The following is a 17,607-nucleotide window of genomic DNA, read 5'->3' as shown; positions in this document are numbered from 1 at the left end:
ATTAAATCAGTGCGGACTGTGCTGGGCAGCCCGCAAATATCACCATGCCTCCGACACCAACAGAGTATGCCCACAACTTACTCAGATACTTTATTCCTTTGAGTGCCATGGCTACAGTAGTGGAGGCAATATTGTATATATGAAGGAGCATCTACGACCAGCCAGGAAGCAGCCTTTGTTTGCCCAGCAGAAGCTCAATATTCCGGATGAGCTGAGATGGAGATACTGAGGCTGCGGATCAGGTAAAAAGCAGTGCAGCAAGAGATGGAGGTGGAAATCATATCGGCATGGACTAGAAGGGCCGAGATGGCCTGTTTCTGTGCTGTAATTGTTATGTGGTTATATCTCCTGTCTGTCAACATGGGGAGTGACATATTGCTAGCAAATAAAATGGAGGAACTAGCAGTATACACGATGACAAAGAACAAATACTGGGAATGCAGTGTTATGTGTTTCACCAAGACATGGCTACATGAGGAAGTCCTGGATTTCAACACTACTGTGAATCAGTTTTCAATACTACGAACAGAGTTAGCCTCCAGTGCGGTAAGAGGAAGGGAGGTGGGCTTGGTGTGCTTGTGAGCAACAGATGGTGGTCCATCTGGTCACATTTCTGTGAAAGAATGAATCTGCAGTCTGGTTATTCAACTTCTTGCTGTGAGTTTGTGCCCGTATTATCTACCACACAAGTTCAGTCATGCCATATTGTGCATTGTCTACATTCTGCCTTCCCGCCGCAGTCCCAATGTTGCGTCTGATGTCGTACACACTACCATTGTGAGACTCCAGGCTCAGCGCCCCAAAGGTTTCATTACAGTATCGGGAGACTTCACCTATGTTTCTCAACAACCCATCTTCAATCAGTTTGTCAACTGTTATGCAAGAGGAAATAAAGCACTGGACCTCTTGTATGCAAATGTTAAAGATGCGTACAGCTCCACAGCTCTCCCCCCACCTGGAAGATCAGATCACAATCTGGTTCAGTACAGCAATAGCTAGCTACCACCAAGATAGTAAAGAAATGGTCTCCAGAGGCCATTGAGGCCTTGAAGGGCTGCTTTGAGGTTACTGACTGGAAGGTGCTTTGTAAACCATAGGGGGAGGACATTAATGGACTTACTGATCATATCACTGGCTGTATCAACTTCTGCGTAATGCCAACAAGGACCGTTCACTGCTTCCCTAACAACAAAGCATGGGTCGCAAAAAGAAAACCTTTAGGTCAGGAGACAGGGAGGAATTTAAACAGAGAGAGCTAAAGGAGAAGACCAAGGTGGCTGAAGAGGAATACAGGAGAGAGTCTGAGAACAAGCTTGGACAGACTAGCGCATGGGAGCTGTGGAAAGGCACGAGGAACAAAACTGGCTTCAATCAGCCTAGCTGTAGAGCCTCAGAATGCAGCCATGGATGAGCTAATGAGTTAAGAGAATTCTTCAATAGGTTTGACAATATCCCTCCTGTTCACACCCCACTCAGCAAACTGGTCCAGGTGCAGAGGCACCCAGTGCTCCCTCAGCATCAACATCTTCCCTCCTCCCTCCAGTTCAACATGTGGATGAACAATACAGGCTACCACGGTCTACACCCCTTCCTTCCCCTGCACCTACCAACCACACCTCCACATACCAACTGCTATTGTCCCAATCCTCACCTCCCCCAGCCCCCACCTTTCACCAACTCCCCAGTCATCATAAGACATAGGAGCAGAATTAGGCCATCTGGCCCATTGAGTCTACTTCTCCATTCAATTATGACTGATCCTTTTTTTTTCTCCTCCTCAACCCCAGTTCCTGGCCTTCTCTCTGTAACCTTTGATGCTGTGTCCAATCAAGAAGCTATCAATCTTTGCCTTAAGTACACCCAATGACCTGGACTCCACAGCTGCATGTGGCAACAAATTCCACAAATTCACCATCCTTTGGCTAAAGAAATTTCACCGCATCTCTGTTTTGAAAGGGTGCTCCTCTGTCCTGAGGCTGTGCCCTCTTGTCCTAGACTCTCCCACCATGGGAAACATTTCTACTACCAAGGTGCATGACCATACATTTTCCAATGTTATATTTCATTGGCCACTTTCTTGCCCATTCTCCTAATCCATTTAAGTCCTTCTGCATCCTACCTGTTTCATCAACACTCCTTGCCCTTCCACTAATCTTGTATCATTTGCAAACTTGGCAATAAAGCCAACTACTCCATCATCTAAGTCATTTAAATACATCATAAAAAGAAGTGATCTCAAAACCAACCCCTGTGGAACACTACTAGTCACTGACAGTCAACCAGAAAAGGATCCTTTTATTCCCACTCACTGCCTCCTACCAATTAGCCAATGCTCTATGTTAGTAACTTTCCTGTAATACCATGAACTCTTAACTTGATAAGCAGCCTCATGTGCAGCACTTTTTTAAAAGGCCTTCTGAAAGTCCAAATATACAACATCCACTGCATCCTCTTTATCTATCATACTTGTAATCTCAAAGAATTCCAACAGGTTTATCAGGCAGGAGCACCAACACAGAGGCTGTGTACAAGAAAAGTCAGAGTCACCTTTACTTCCTGAGGAAACTGAGGTCCTTTGGAATCTGCAGGGCTCTCCTTCACATGTTCTACCAGTCTGTTGTCACCAGTATAATCTTGGTGGTGTGCTGGGGCAATGACATCAATATTGGTGATGCCAACAAGCTCAATAAACTGATTAGAAAGGCTGCTCTGTTATAGGAGTCAAACCGGAGGCTTGGTAAAACAAAGGACCTTTTAGAAAATCTGGACAATGTTTCTCACCTTTACGTGCCACCTTGGCTGAAACAGAGGAGCATTTTCAGTTATCGACTAAGACAACTGAGCTGCTCTCAAGAACGCAATATGAGTCATTCTTACCCTCACCCATTAGGCTCTATAATGAGTCAACCTATAGCCGGGGAAGTGATGACCCCCTCCTGTTAGATTGTTAGTAACCTCTGTTTAGCACACCCTGCTATCCCGGACACCCTGTGCAATACTACCCTCACTTCTTATCTGCACAGTGTGAATGTGCACCATTACTCTATAATATTACGGTAACTCATGCTATCATCTTATCAATGTGACTTGTAAATCTTGTAATCTTTGACTTGAAAATCTTGTAGTACATCTTATTTTTAAGGTAACTTAATTTTATTTTTCTTACTTCTCTTTCAATATTTGTCTATCTGTGCATTGCAATGCTCGTGTGATACTGTAATTTCCTTAGTGATCAATAAAGTTTCTATCTATCTAACCCTAACTGAATATCTTTGGAAAGTGTGAGGAAACCCATGCCTCACGGGAGAATATACAAATTCCTTACAGACTACGGCAGGAATTGATCCTTGATCTTACAGCTAGCACAGTAAAGCAATGTGCTAACCACAATGCTACTGTGATGCCCCAACTTTAAAGATTTACTTTCCTTTGGAGAAGCATCTCCCCATCCCAGTTGTAAATAGCCTACCCATTATTCTGAGCCTGTGACCCCTGGATCTGGACTTTAGATTTCAAGATAAGATTACGATTTGCTTTATTTGTCACGTACATTGAATGTACAGCGAAATTATGTAATTTGTGTTGAGGAACAACACAGTCCGAGCATGTGCTGTAAGTGTCACCATGCTTCTAGCCCAAAAATGGCATTCCCACAGCTTACTAACTCTTACTCACCTATACGTCCATGGAATATGGGAAAAAACCGGAGCACCTGCTGAAAGCCCACACAGTCATGGGGAGACCATGGAGAATGTAGAAACTGCTTTCAAATAGTAGCTGGAATTGAACTCCAATCATGATCGCTGGCACTATAAAGCATTATGCTGCCTGCTAACCGTTCTATCTTGCTACATTATAGAGCAAAGAACAGTACAGCATGATGGTCTACCACCCTTTTAACCAACTCTAAGATCAAACTAGAAACATAGAAAACCTACACCACAATACAGGCCCTTTGGCCCACAATGCTGTGCTGAACATGTACTTACTAAGAAATTACCTCAGATTACCCATAGTCTATTTTACTAAGCTCCATGTGCCTATCCAGGAGTCTCTTAAAAGACCCTATTGTATCTACCTCCACTACCATTGCCAGCGGCCCATACCACGTACTCACTACTCTCTGGGTAAAAAAACTTAGCCCTGACATCTCCTCTGTACCTACTTCCAAGCACCTTAAAATGGTGCCCTCTTGTATTAGCTATTCCAGCCCTGAGAAAAGGCCTCTGACTGTCCACACGATCAATGCCTCTCATTATCTTATACACCTCTACCAGGTCACCTCTCATCCTCTGCTGCTCTTAAGGAGAAAAGGCCGAGTTCACTCAACCTATTCTCATAAGACATGCTCCCCAATCCTGGAAGCATCCTTGTAAATCTCCTCTGCACCCATTCTGTAGTTTCCACATCCTTCCTGTAGTGAGGTGACCAGAACCGAGGACAGTACTCCAAGTGGGGTCTGACGAGGGTCCTATATAGCTGTAACATTACCTCTTGGCTCTTAAATTCAATCCCATGATTGACGAAGGCCAATGCACCATTTGCCTTCATAACCACAGAGTCAATCTGTGCAGCAGCTTTGGGTGTCCTATGGACTTGGGCCCCAAGATCCTTCTGATCCTCCACACTGCCAAGAGTCTTACCATTAATACTATATTCTGCCATTATATTTGACCTACCAAAAGATTTGCCTCACATTTACCTAGGTTGAACTCCATCTGCCCCTTATTAGCCCAGTTTTGCATCCTTTAGATGTCCTGCTTGTAACCTCTGGCAACAATCCACATTATCCACAACACCCCCAACCTTAGTGTCATCAGCAAATTTCCTAACCTATCCCTCTACTTCCCCTTCCAGGTCATTTATAAAAGTCATGAAGAGAAGGGGTCCCAGAACTGATCCCTGAGGCAGACCACCGGACACCGACCTCAATGCAGAATATGACTCATCTACCACCACTCTTTGCCTTCTGTGGGCAAGCCAATTCTGGATCCACAAAGCAATGTTCACTTGGATCCCATACCTTCTCAATAAGCCTTGCATGGGGTACCTTATCAAATGCTTTGCTGAAATCCATATGCGCTATATCTACTGCTCTTCCTTCATCAATGTGTTTAGTCACATTCTCAAAAAATTCAATCAGGCTCATAAGGCATGACCTGCCTTTGACAAAGCCATGCTGACTATTCCTAATCATATTATGCCTCTCCAAATGTTCATAAATCCTGCCTTTCAGGATCTTTTCCATCAATTTACCAACCACGGAAGTAAGACTTACTGGTCTATAATTTCCTGGGCTATCCCTACTCCCTTTCTTGAATTTGAACAACATCTGCAACCCTCCGATCCTCCGGAACCTCTCCCGCTCCAAATGATAATGCAAACAACATAACCAGAGGCTCAGCAATCTCCCCCCTTGCCTCCCACAGTAGCCAGGGGTACATCTCATCCGGTCCCGGAGAGTCATCCAACTTGATGCTTTTCAAAAGCTCCAGCACATCCTCTTTCTTAATGTCTATATGCTCAAGCTTTTCAATCCACTGTAAGTTATCCTTACAATTGCCAACACCCTTTTCTGCAATGAATACTGAAACAAAGTATTCATTAAGTACCTCTGCTATCTCTTCAGTTCCATACACACTTTTCCACTGTCACACTTGATTGTTCCTATTCTGTCACATCTTATCCTCTTCATGTACTTGTAGAATGCCTTGGGCTTTTCCTTAATCCTGTTTGCCAAGGCCTTCTCATGGCCCCTTCTGGCTCTCCTAATTTCATTCTTAAGCTCCTTCCTGCTAGCCTTATAATATTCTAGATCTCTATCATTACCTAGTTTTTTTTAACCTTACATAAACTTCTTCTTGACTAGATTTTCAACAGCCTTTGTACACCATGGTTCCTGTACCCTACCATCCTTCCCCGGACTCATTGAGACGTGTCTACGCAGAACGCCACGCAAATATACCCTGAACATTTGCCACATTTCTGCTGTACACTTCCCTGAGAACATCTGTTTCCAATTTATGCTGCCAAGTTTCTGCCTGATAGCTTCATATTTCCCCTTACTCCGATTAAGCACTTTCCTAACTTGTCTGTTCCTATCCCTTTCCAATGCTATGATAAAGGAGATAGAATTGTGATCACTATCTCCAAAATGCTCTCCCACTGGGAGACTTGACATCTGACGAGGTTCATTTCCCAATACCAGATCAAGTACAACCTCTCCTCTTGTAGGCTTATTGTTTCAGGAATCCTTCCTGAACACACCTAACAAATTCCACCCCATCTAAACCCCTTGCTCGAAGGAGATACCAATCAATATTTGGGAAATTTATATCTCCCACCATGATAACTCTGTTATTATTACACTTTTCCAGGATCTGTCTCCCTATCTGCTCCTTGATGTCCCTGTTACTATTGGGTGGGCTATAAAAAACACCCAGTAGGGTTATTGACCCTTTCCTGTTTCTAACTCCCATGCACAGAGACTTAGTAGACAATCCCTCCATGACTTCCTTCTTTTCTGCAGCCATGACGCTATCTCTGAGCAACAGTGCCATGCCCCCACCTCTTTTGCCTCCGTCCCTGTCCTTTCTGAAACATCTGTAGCCTGGCACTCTAAGTAGCCATTACTGCCCCTCAGCCATCTCTGTAATGGCCATAACATCATAGCTCCAAGTACTGATCCACGCTCTAAGCTCATCTGCTTTGTTCATGCTACTTCTTGCATTAAAATACACACATCTCAAATCATTGGTCTGAGAGCATCCCTTCTCTATCACTTGCCTATCCTCCCTCTTGCACTGTCTCTAAGCTTTCTCTATTTGTGAGCCAACAGCCCCTTCCTCTGTCTCTTCAGTTCGGTTCCCACCCCCAGCAATTCTTGTTTAAACTCTCTCCAATAGCTTTAGCGAACATCTTAGCGGTTCGAGGAACCGGGTGAGGTGAGGAAGACCGGAGCTGCAGAGCTCTCACAGCTAGTTGCTTGGTAAGTATTGGTAAGTAGTCCTGCTTCCCTTTACACTTATAACTTTAAAAGTATTGTTAAATAGTGTGATAGTTAGCTGTATTGGGGCAAAGGGTTCTTGCATAACTAATACTAGTACATTAAATTAACTATATAGCAGTACATTAAATTAACTATATAGCATGGAGCAGGTGATGTGTTACTGCTGCGAGATGTGGGAACCGGTAGACCCCATTGAGTGACACGGCGACTACATTTGCAGCAAGTGTTTGTTGCTCGAGGAACTCCAGCTTCATATTGATGAGCTGCAGTCCGAGCTTCAGACACTGCGACACATCAGGGAGGGGGAGAGTTACCTGGACTCCGTGTACCAGGAGATAGCCACACCTAATAGATTTACTAATGTAGATTGCAGTCAAGCACAGGATGGTGTGGCTATGAGTGAGGAAAGTAGGGGAATCCAGGAGGTAGGGGTGGAGGAGTTGCAGGCCTTGCTCTTGTCCAACAGATTTGTGGCTTTAACTCCCTGTGAGGGCAGGAGCGGGGACTGTGGGGAGGATGAGCAGCCTGCCCATAGTACCATGGAGTGGGGGGCCATTCCAGAGGGGGGAGTCAATAGAAGTGTTGTAGTAATAGGGGACAGTATCGTCAGGGGGATAGATAGGGTTCTCTGCAACCGAGAGCGAGAGTCCCGAAGGCTATGTTGCCTGCCTGGTGCCAGGGTTAAGGACATCTCTTCTGGGCTGGAGAGAAACTTGCAGTGGGAGGGGGAGGATCCAGTTGTCTTAGTACACGTCGGTACTAATGACATAGATAGGACAAGGAAGAAGGTTCTGTTACAGGAATATGAGCAGCTAGGGATCAAATTAAAAAAACAGAACCTCAAGGGTAATAATCTCTGGATTATTACCTGAGCCACGAGCAAATTTGGCTAGGTTAAATAAAATTAGGGAGTTAAACACATGGCTCAAAGACTGGTGTGAGAGAAGTGGGTTTTGCTTCTTGGGACACTGGCACCAGTACTGGGACAGGAGAGAACTGTTCCGGAGGGATGGGCTTCGCCTGAACCGGGCTGGGGTTAGTGTCCTGGCGAATCATATAACTAGGGCTGCAGAGAGGTCTTTAAACTAACTAGTGGGGGGTTGGATTCTGGAGAGCAAATAATTAAAAAGACAATGGAGGAGGTAATGGATGTAGGTAAAAGTGGAGGAATAAAAAGACAGAGTGTGTCAGGAGGGGAAAGAATGTACGGGGATAAGCGTGAAGTTGTACAAAAGGAAAAGGTAGGAAATAAGTGTCAAACATATTTGAAAGTCCTTTATTTGAATACACGTAGTATTAGGAATAAAATTGATGAGTTGACGGTACAAATAATTATGTATGGTTATGATATTGCGGCAATTACGGAAACATGGCTGCAGGGTGACCAGGGCTGGGAATTAAACATACAAGGGTATTCGACAATTAGGAGAGACAGGCAAGAAGGAAAAGGAGGTGGGGTGGCTATGTTAATAAAGCAAGAAATCACTGCAATAAAGTGAAATGATATTGGCTCAAAGGATCAGGATAACAAAACAATTTGGGTAGAAATAAGAAATAGTAAAGGGAAAAAAGCAGTGGTGGGAGTAGTCTATAGGCCTCCAAACAGCTGTAACTCAGTTGGTCGGAGCATAAAACAGGAAATAGTTGGGGCTTATAATAAGGGAACAGCTATAATTATGGGGGATTTTAACTTTCATATTGACTGGACTAATCAAGTCGGACACAGCAGCCTTGAAGAAGAGTTTATTGAGTGTATTCGGGATGGGTTCCTTGAACAATACGTTACTGAGCCGACAAGGGGGCAAGCAGTCTTAGATCTGGTCCTGTGTAATGAGACAGGACTAAGAAAAAATATCCTAGTAAAGGATCCCCTTGGAATGAGTGACCATAACATGCTCGAATTCCATATTCAATTAGAGGATGAGAGGGTTGGATCTCAAACAAGCGTACTGAGCTTAAATAAAGGAGACTATGATGATATGAGAGCGGAATTGCTTAAGATGCATTGGGAAAATAGATTAAAGGGTAGATCGGTACTTGATCAGTGGTGTATATTTAAGGCATTATTTTACAACTATAAAGAAAAATATATTCCACTGAAGAAAAAAGAGTGTAAAAGAAAAAATAGTTATCCTTGGCTAAGTAAAGAAATAAAGCAAAGTATACAACTAAAAAGAAAGTTATATAAGGTAGCTAAATCTAGTGGGAAGATTGAAGATCGAGAAGCTTTTAAAGATCAACAGCAAATAACAAAAAGATTGATTAAGAAGGGGAAGATAGATTATGAAAGTAAATTGGCGAAAAACATAAAAGCAGATAGTAAGAGTTTTCATAGTTACATAAAAAGAAAAAGGGTGACTAAAGTAAATGTTGGTCCCCTAGAAGATGAGACCGGGAAATTAGGGGACATGGAGATGGCGGAAACGTTGAACAAATATTTTGTATCAGTTTTTACAATAGAGGACACTCAAAATATCCCAACACTGGATAAACAGGGGGCTCTAGGGGGAGAGAAGCTAACTACGATTCAAATCACCAAGGAAATGGTACTTGATAAATTAATGGGACTGAAGGTGGATAAATCCCCTGGACCGGATGGCTTGCATCCTAGGGTCTTAAGGGAAGTGGCGGTCGGGATTGTGGATGCATTAGTGATAATTTTTCAAAACTCGCTGGACTCGGCAATGGTCCCGGCAGATTGGAAAAATGCTAATGTAACTCCTTTATTTAAAAAGGGCAATAGACAGAAGGCTGGGAATTATAGGCCAGTTAGCCTAACATCTGTGGTTGGCAAAATGTTGGAATCGATAATTAAAGAAACAGTAATAGGGCATTTGGATAAACAAAGCTTAATAGGACAAAGTCTGCATGGCTTTACAAAAGGGAAGTCATGTTTGACAAATTTGTTGGAGTTCTTTGAGGACATAACATATAGGGTAGATAAAGGGGAACCAGTGGATGTGGTGTATTTGGACTTCCAAAAGGCATTTGACAAGGTGCCACACCAAAGATTATTACTTAAAGTAAAAAATCATGGGATTGGGGATAATATTCTGGCATGGGTGGAGGATTGGCTTTCTAACAGAAAACAGAGAGTTGGGATAAATGGTTTATTCTCAGACTGGCAGTTGGTGACTAGTGGTGTTCCGCAGGGGTCGGTGTTGGGACCCCAACTCTTTACAATCTATATTAATGATTTGGAGAAAGGGACTAAGTGCAAGGTATCGAAGTTTGCTGATGACACAAAGATGGGAGGGAGTGTAATGAGTGTGGAGGACATTGAAACCCTGCAGGGGGACATAGATAGGCTGAGTGATTGGGAAGACATTTGGCAGATGAAATATAATACTGACAAGTGTGAGGTCTTGCACTTTGGCAGGAAAAATAATAGAGCAAGTTATTATCTAAATGGAGAGAAACTGGAACGTGCTTCTGTGCAAAGGGATCTGGGGGTCCTGGTGTAGGAAACACAAAAAGTTAGTATGCAAATGCAGCAGGTGGTCAAGAAGGCCAATGGAATGCTGGCTTTTATTGCTAGGGCGATGGAGTATAAGAACAGGGAGGTCTTACTGCAGTTGTACCGGGTATTGGTGAGACCACACCTGGAGTACTGCGTGCAGTTCTGGTGTCCATATTTAAGAAAGGACATACTGGCTCTCGAGGCAGTGCAGAGAAGGTTCACTAGGTTAATTCCGGGGATGGGTGGGTTGATGTATGATGAGAGGTTGAGTAGATTGGGACTCTACTCATTGGAGTTCCAAAGAATGAGAGGCGATCTTATTGAAACATAAGATTGTGAAGGGGCTTGATTGGATGGATGCGGGGAGAATGTTCCCAATGATGGGTGAAACTAGGACTAGGGGGCATAATCTTAAAATAAGGGGATGCCGTTCCAGGACTGAGATGAGGAGAAATTTCTTCACTCAGAGGGTAGTGGGGCTGTGGAATTTACTGCCCCAGAGAGCTGTGGAAGCTACTACACTCAATAAATTCAAAATGATAGACATTTTCCTGGATAAAAATGGCATTAGGGGATACAGTGAGCGAGCAGGTAAGTGGACATGAGGTTAAGTTTAGATCAGCCATGTGATCTCCTGGGCCTGTTTTCGATAGCCTGGATGGGTCGGAGAGGAATTTTCCAGATTTTTTCTCCTCAATTGGCAAATCATTTTTTTTTTCTCCCTGGGTGATCACATGGGTTTGGGCGGGATGAATAATAAAATAAAATGGGCGGCATGGTGCCCTGTTGGTTGGCATTGTTGCCTTGTGGGATTCGGTGATAACTAGAGTTAAGATTGGATCAGCCATGATCTTGTTGAATGGCGGAGCAGGCTTGAGGGACCGATTGGCCTACTCCTGCTCCTATCTCTTATGTTCTTATCCCTGCCAGGATATCTGTCCCCCTCAGATTCAAGTGCAACCCATACTTTTTGTATAGGCCACACCTGCTTCAAAAGAGATCCCAATGATCCAGAAATCTGAATCCCAGCCCCCTACTCCAAACCCTCAGCCACGCATCCATCCATCACCTCACTCTATTCCTATACTCACCGTCGTGTGGCACAGGCCGTAATCCCAAGATTACTACCTTTGAGGTCCTGCTTCTCAACTTCCTTCCTAACTTCCTGTAGTCTTCTTTCAGGACTTCCTGCCTTTTCCTACCTATGTCATTGGTATCAATATGTACCATGACCTCTGGCTGTTCTCCTTCCCACTTCAGGATATCATGGACACGATCAGAAACATCCCGGACACTGGCACCTGGGAGGCAAACTAACATCTGTGTTTCTTTCCTCATCCACAGAATCGCCTATCTGACCCCCTAACTATAGAGTCCCCTATTACTACTGCCTTCTTCCTTTCCCTACCCTTCTGAGCCACAGGGCTGGACTCTGTGCCAGAGGTGCAGCCATTGTTGCTTCCCCCAGGTAGGCTGTTGCCCCAACAGTACTCAAACAGGAGTACTTATTGTTAAGGGGGACAGCCACTGGGGTATTCTCTAGTATCTGCCTCTTGCCCTTCCCTCTCCTGACTGTTACCCACTTATCTGTCTCCTGAGACCCTGGTGTGACTACTTGCTTATAACTCCTCTCTATCACCTCCTCACTTTCCCTGACCAGACAAAGGTCATCGAGCTGGAGCTCCAGTTCCCTAACGCAGTCCTTAAGGAGCTGTAACTTGACGCACCTGGCACAGATGAGGCCTTCCCAGAAGCTGGGAGTCTCCTGGACTTCCCACACCCGACACCGAGTATAGAACAGTGGCCTCACAGACAACCTTCTTGTTTCTGTTTTTCACAGGTAACCTACCTCTAACTCTATCCCTCCTATATCTCTCTGCATTTTTTCTTATTATAACACAGAATAGGTTCCTCAGCCCATGTGTTGTGCCGACCTTTTAATCTACTCCATGATCAAGCTAATCCTTAACTCTTAAACAACCCATAACCCTCCTGAGTCAAGAAAGAGGTCCTCTCATTGTCATCTATATGTTGACTTCTAGTAACTTGTGAACATTGACAATATACTTCAATTGGATGAGCTACATAGATGGGCCAGACATGGGGGAACATCTGATGGTAAGATTTTTTTTCAGAGGGAGAACTGGTGGTTGTAGAGGCAGATATGATAGCAATGTTTAAGAGTCATTTTGATGAGTAAAGACAGGGAATGGTGGGATATGGAGTTGGTGCAGGCAGTTAGGAGCAAGGATCAACGTTATTCACCAAATACATTTATTAATAATTTGCTGTGGTGTGTTGGTGCAACATACAACAAAAAATTCAACAGTTATAAAGCATTATATGAATTATACTTTGATCTCAAAGCTCAGCTGCCTTGCGGCTACAACCACCCATGAGGAAGGCTTCGGGAGCAAACCCTGAGGGAAAAATCAGGAGCTGGGATCCCTAAGGCAGTCCTACATTAAGTTCAGCGGTGACTGACCACACCTGTGATGCTGCTGGTGCCAAACTCTACCAGTCTGCTATTCCTTTGGGTTCATCAGATGAATTGAAAGGGGCAACAGCTTGCTCTCCATATTGCACTGCCCAGGCTTGCATATCTATACAGCTTGGTTGCAATATCCATGTTTGACCCTGACCAATGGAGGCTTCAGAGATATGAAGTTAAATTTGGAAGCACAGATATATAAATAAAATTTGCATAAGGACATAAATACCAGCATATACTTACAATGTAAACAGCTTTATGAAAAGTGTTTACAGTGCAATGATGAGACTGAGGTAATAGATGGTGTGGGGAGGGGGGGGGGCTAACCAGAATAGTTGATCAGATTAACTGGCTGGGGGAACAAACTTTTAAGATGGCATGATATTTTTGTTTAATAGCGCTTTCCAGAAAGGAGCTTTTGAAAAAGGCAGTTTGCATGGCAGGTAGTGTCCACAGTGATTTTATCTGCCTGCTTCCTTGTCCTGGAAACACACCTCCTGCAGTGATGGTAGTTCAAATAATGTGGTCTTGTTTGTATTCTGTGCTATACTTTTTCCAGACAGTAGATCATCAGTCAGTGGCCACTTTATTAGGTACCTATTAAAGTAGCCAATCAGTGTACATTCATGGTGTTGTGCTGTTGCAGCCCACTCACTTCAAGGTTTGGCATGTAGTGCATCCAGAGATGTTCTTCTATACCACTATTGTAATGTGTGGTTATTAGAGCCACTGACACCTTGAACCAATCCAGTCATTCTCCTCTGACTTCTCTCATTAAGAAGACATTTTCACTCTCAGAACTACCACCCACTGGGTTTTATTTTTGTTTTTGGGACCATTCTCTGTAAACTCGAGAGTGTGAAAATCCCAGGAGATCAGCAGTTTCTGAGATACTCAAACCACCCAGCCTAGCACCAACAATCATTCCACAGTCAAAGTCACTTAGCTATCACTTCTTCCCCATTTTGATGTTTGGGCTTAACAACAACTGAAATTCTTGACCATGTCTGAATGATTTTATGCATTGAGTTTCTGCCATGTGATTGGCAGATTAAATATTTGCATTGACCTGCAGGTGTACAGGTGTATCTAATAACGTGGCCACTGAGTGTACAATAGAGTTCGGCCACTCGGCCCATCGGGGTTGCTCAGCCAATGTCCCTGCTGTAATATGGACACAATGGGTCGCTTCCAACGAGGGAGGTGGTTCGGGAAGCTGGAATGTCCTCTTGCGCGCTTCATCTCCGACGCTGCCGGTGACCGGAGTAACCCCGGACTGTTGCATCACCGCGGGTCACAGAGCGCCAGGCTGACGCGGGCGCCCGGCACTGTCGCCCCGGCTCACCCAGCAGGGCACAGGGGAGGAGGAGTCGGAGGGGTGGGGAAGCGCGATGGACAACAACGACAAGGCCGACGGAAGAGCGCCCGATGACCCTCACGAGGCCAGAAACCAACCACCAGGCCCGGGGCACCAGCCGAGGGCGAGCCCTGGCAGCACACCCCCCTGTGATACCAGCACCTCCCCAGACGGGACCTGTCCATTCCCAGCGGCGACGTCGGCCACCAGTGGTTAGTACCGTATGGTTTATGTTCTTACCCACGGGGTGGGCAGGCGTAACACAGAATAGTCATTATCCAGGCTAAGTGGAGGGCATTATTAGCCCAAATCAGTCATGCTGAGGGTTAGCGGAACCAGTCACTATCCTCTCCCAAAGTAACTCTATTATCATATCAGATCCTTATTGGTTGATAGCACAGTTTAACCTCCTCTCTTAACTGAGGAATTGCCTATGAGTCGTTTAGAGAATATGGCAGCCTGTCTTTTTTTTGTGGTAAGGTTACTGGGCCATCTATAAGTCACATGCAATTAGCAAAAAATGAGCCAGGTTGTTGTACATCTTTGCTCTCCACCCCTCAAACATCAGGCATCAAAAATAACTTCACTCACCCCAACAGTTTACAGGCTCTTCATGTTATTTATTACTTATTTATTATCATCATCATTTTTCTTCTGAGTTTTGTATTTGCACAGTTTGTTGTCTTTTGCACATTAGTTGTTTGTCTGTCTTGCTATGTGTGGTCTTTTGTTGATTCTATTGTGCATGATTGTATTTACTGTGAACACCTACAAGGAAATGTATTTCGGGATTGTATGTGGTGACTTATATGTACTTAAATTTACTTTGAATTTTGACAGTTCCACCATCCCAAGACTGTTCTGCCAGATGGGTGCTGGAGTCTGAGGGGTTATGACCTAAAGCAGATTCCACCCCAGTTTAGTTATATAAAAAAACAACTACATTGCAGGTCGGGTAGCATCTGTGGAAGAGAATGGTCAGAACTGAAAATTGATTATTTTTTTGAGATAGTGTGGAACAGTCCTTTCCAGCCCAATGAGTCACGCTACCCAGTAACCCATCAATTGAACCCTAGCTTAAATCACGGTATAATTTACAATGCCCAAACAACCAGTACACTTTTTGGACTGTGGGAGGAATCCAGAGTACCCAGAGGAAATCCACACACACACGAGAAGGAATGTACAAACTTGCTTTCAGGGGACAGCAGAGCTCAACTCCAAACTCCAACCCCCTACACATAAAAGCATTGTGCTAACTGCTATGCTACTGTGGCGCTCCAAAGAATAAATCGGTTTAATTATCGTCATGTACAGTGAAAAACTTTGTCTTGCATGTCATCCATACAGGTCATTTCATTACAACAGTACTTTGAGATAGCACAAGAGAGAACAGTTAGATTGCAGAATAAAATGTTATAGTTACAAGAAAGTACAGTGCAGGTAGTCAGTAAGATGAAGATCTTAACAAATTAGATTGTGAGGTACCTAGGGAGCCATTTAAAATAATGGGATTGAAGCGGTCCTTGAGCCTGGTGGTACGTGCTTTCATGCTTTTTGTATCTTCTGCCCAATGGGAGATGGGGGGTGGGGGTGCTGGAGAAGAGAGAATGTCCAGGATGGGTGAGATCTTCATTTGTGTTAGCTGCTTCACCTTTGCAGGTGCTGCGTGACCCACTGCAGTTTGTTTTTTGATCGAGATTTTAGCATTGCCGTTTCTTGTGTCTCTAGCTATACTCAGAACACTGTCATAACAGGAGTTGAGGACCTGAGTTATAGGGAAAGGTTGAATAGGTTAGGACTTTATTCCCCAGAGTGTAGGAGAATGAGGGGAAATTTGATAGAGGCATGCAGAATTATGAGGAGTATAGATAGGGTAAATGAGGTTAAGGGAGAATGCAATTAGAGGTCATGGGTAAAGGGTGAAAGTTGAAATGTTTAAGGGGAACAGGAAGGGGAATTTCTTCACTCAGAAAGTTGTGAGAGTGTAGAACAAGCTGCCAGTGCATGTAATGGGTGCTGTTTTGATTTCAGCATGTAAGAGAAATTTGGATAGGTACATGGATAGGTCAGGGCGCAGGTTGATGGGACTAAGTAGAGTATGGTTTGGCATGGATTAGTTGGGCTGAAGGGCCTGTTTCTGTTTTGTAGTACCCTACGACTCTATGGGGTGACTTTGTCTTGCATTGGGCTTTTAATTGCACTTAATACCTCCCATACCATAATAAAAGTACAGAATTGCAAACCTATTACATTGGCGTCACACAAACTTTGCTGTGGCATTTTGTGACTGTCTTACTATGATAAAATGGTTGCAGGCATTGTTATTTTAATTTAGAGATACAACACAGTAACAGGCCCTTCCAGCCCAATGAGCTTGTGTCACCCAATCATACCCACGTGACCAATTAACTTGCAATAACCCGTATGTTGTTGAAATGAGGGAGGAAATGAGTGCACCCGAAGAAAACCCACATGATTATGGAAGAATGTACAGATTCCTTACAGACAGTGTTGGGAATTGAATAGCGTTCTGCTACCTTGCCGCTCCACAAGGAAATAGACCATATGTCAGTATTTATATTCCATGCATGCAAGTGGTTCTGATACTGAATACATCATTCCTCATGCTCTCAGTTCACTTTCTCTTCTCCATCTGTCTCACACGATAGTGTCTACTTCGACCAATAGCACTAGATGTCAACACATATCCTTGCAAAGTGTGTTTGGGAATAGTGTAAACTAGAACACAATTTTCTATCTGCGTACAGTTTTATTATTATCTATACCATTAAATTATCTGCTAAAGTAATGAACTGAGGATCCAGAGGATGGTTGTTGTACAAGACGTATGGCATGTCCTGGGATCGATGCTGAGGATTGAGGTTTGAGGGGCAAACCAGAAGTCCAGAATTTGAGGACTGTTGGCCATAGCCTAGTCTACATATCTCTGCAAGTCCACTGGGGAGGTTGAAGCCTGGTATCTGCAGGCCTGAGTACAAATCCGCTGGAGGCCTGAGGCCTGTCCTGGGTTAAAGGACTGCGGGTAGGAGGGAGGAATGGGGCTTGGTTTTTGCTGTTGCTATTTAACTACTTGTTGTATTCTGTGTTGTTCTCCTGAGCCTTGTGGACACGCTATGTAGGCACTGGAATGTGTGGTGTGGCAACACTTGTGGGCTGCCCTCAGCACATCTTCACCTGTGTGTTGCTTGTTAATACAAGTTATACATTTCACTGAATGTATCGGTGTACAAGTGATAAATAAACTTGAATCTTGAACCTTGATGACT

This window comes from Hypanus sabinus, chromosome 6 (genome assembly GCF_030144855.1).
Source record: "Hypanus sabinus isolate sHypSab1 chromosome 6, sHypSab1.hap1, whole genome shotgun sequence".
Taxonomy (NCBI): Eukaryota; Metazoa; Chordata; class Chondrichthyes; order Myliobatiformes; family Dasyatidae; genus Hypanus; species Hypanus sabinus.
Note: the sequence above shows the minus strand (reverse complement) of the source record.